Source organism: Penaeus vannamei, chromosome 23 (assembly GCF_042767895.1).
Source record: "Penaeus vannamei isolate JL-2024 chromosome 23, ASM4276789v1, whole genome shotgun sequence".
In the NCBI taxonomy this organism is placed as follows: domain Eukaryota; kingdom Metazoa; phylum Arthropoda; class Malacostraca; order Decapoda; family Penaeidae; genus Penaeus; species Penaeus vannamei.
In genome coordinates, this window is record NC_091571.1 from 613109 (window position 1) to 615608 (window position 2500).

Sequence of the window (2500 nt, forward strand, 5' to 3'; positions counted from 1 at the left end):
TAAATAATGCTTAGTCTCACTTAGCAAACTCGGAAACACACACACGCACGGTATGTAGGATCACAATTGACGTGAATAACACTTTTCTGGAGATCTTGAACAAACAATGAAATTCAGACAAACTGCGGAAATCATATGATCTAAAAACTGGAAAAAGAAAGAAAGGAAAATAAGAGATATATAGATAGATAGAGAGAGAGAGCGAATGAGAGAGAGAGAGAGAGAGACAGACAGACAGAGAGAATGAAAGAGAGAGAGAGAGAAAAAAAAGAAAGAAAGAAAGAGAGAGAGAGAGAGAGATGGGATTTGAATACTTATCAAGGTCCTCGAATAGAAATTCTCTTCAGCGCATGTTACGGGTTCGTTTCCTTCCAAGATCTAATGACAGTCACTCTGAGGAAGAGGAAACAGCATGGCGAGGCTGAATCTGTCAAGCCATAATAGTCTAGAAGAAAACTATAAAAAGATAAATTAATAATGTCGCTTTAAGTAGAGGAAGGGAAGGGCCGAGGGAAGATGAGGAAGGGAGAGGGATAGAGAAAAGCGAATTAGAGGGAGGAAGAAGAAGGAGAGAAGGAGGAAGAGAGAGGATGAGGAAAAAAGGAGTATAAGGGAGAAAGAGGAAGGAGAGTAGAAGGTAAAGGTGGAGGAAAGGGAACGGAAAATGAAGGAAGAAGAAGGAAAATAACGCGATGATGAGGAGGTAGATGAGAAGGAGGAGAAGAGAGGAAGCTCCGACAGACATGAAAGAGGAGGGGCGTCCGCGGGCGAGGCAGGAGTCACGCCCGCGGGAGAACTGCGGCGCCCCGGACGTGCTGGAGGGCGAGGAGCGCGGGCGGCGGGCGTGAATGGGCTGCGTGATGGAGGGGCGCTGGTGGCTTCAGCGGCCCTAAATGTGGGTCAGTGTGAAGGGGCTGAAAGGCGGGCGGGCGGAAAGGGCTTTGAAAGACGCCACAACACGGGAACCTCTCGTGCCGCCCCTTCTTCCAGCCTGCTTGCTCGCCTCCTCGTCCCCCTCGACGCATGCTGCCTCGGGGCTCAGACAGCCCTGGACGCATTTCTGCCTCATGGATGCCAGCCTCATGGATGCCAGCCTCATGGATGCCAGCCTCATGCTCGCGCCTGCCCTGTCTGGAGGCTTTCTTTCCTCCTATCATACCTCAATCTTTACCTTTATTTGTATCGTTTTCCAATCGATTTTATTCTTGTTTTTCCAAAGTGATGTTAAAATCTAAATTGATATCATTTGATGGTATCAATAAACTGCTATTATTTAGTATCATTAAAACGGCATTGTGGATTTTATGCTGAGTCATGCGTGGCGCTGGAACAATATGGAATAAATCGAACGGCAGCGGTGACTCACCTCCTGCTTTATGGACTCTGGCAAATAAGCGGAAATGGGAATTGATTCGTAAGCAGGAATATTGCACGATAATTATAATAGAAAATCGTTATCATAAATACCTCTCTATCGTTCGTTCTCTGAGTGTCTGTCTATCCGGTTCATTCCCTGATTCTGTTGAGGGAGGCTCTCTCTCTCTCTTTCCCTCTCCTTCTTCCTCTCTACTGTCCAACTCTCTCTCCCTCTCCTTTTCTCTTCCCTTCGTCCTTCCTCCTTCCTCGATCCCCCCCCCTTTCATTCCCTCCTTCCCTCTTTCTCTCTTTCCCCTCCCTCCCTCTCCCTCCCTCCACTATTGATTCACCACACTTATACGAGGAAAAAAAAAAAAAAAAAAGGGGAGGGAAAAATCCATAATCCAAATCTGTGTCGCGAGTTGGATATTGGATCCGCGGCAAAAGGGAAGGAACAGAATGGAAATGAGACTAAAAATGAGGAGAGCGAATGAGGTGCGGTGGTATTGTCCGCCGGGAGGGAGAGGCCGGGGTTAAGGGTGGGCGTGAGGACCCACTTCAGCGAGAGTACCCTCGGCGGTGGGCGCGGGTGGGCGGGAGGGCGTATGGTGGGGGGTTGAGCTGAAGAAACGAATAGGTGGGCGGGGAAAGGATGAGGGGTGAGGAAACAAGTGGGTGGGTGGGTGTGGAAACAAATGGGTGGGAAGAGGTGGGCTGGAGAAAAGAGACGATAGGAGAAACGAGTGGGTGGGTTAAAAAAAATAGGTGCGGAAAAGAGGTGGGCAGGGGAATAGGGATGGATGGGTAAAGGTTGTGGGTTAATGAGTAGTGAAAAAAGTGGGTGAGGGTGAGAGAAGGAATAAGGTGGGTTGGACAAGGAATGAGGGGGAGGAGGAATAGGAGGGGGGGGGGGGTAAGAGAGTTGGTGTTGTGGCATTGGTGTTAGGAGGGGGGGGGAGGAAGAATAGATTTAAAAAGTATAATGCTCTGACAAGCGTGACTCTTTCCCTTCTCCCCTCTTTCTTTCTATCTGACCCTTCCTTCCTCCCCCACGTCTCTTTCTCTCTCTTTTTTTCTTTCTCTCTCTCTCACCCTCATTCTCTTTCTCCAATCCCCCTCCCACTCCATACCTTTCTCTCACTAT

The 2500-nt window shown here is 48.7% G+C and overlaps 1 protein-coding gene across 1 annotated transcript in view; it reads right to left on the bottom strand.

Moving 5' to 3' along the window:
• LOC113804678 (regulator of G-protein signaling 7-binding protein) overlaps positions 1-2500 on the bottom strand; it is a gene marked incomplete in the record, with an annotated part of 435257 nt that overhangs the window by 109903 nt on the left and 322854 nt on the right.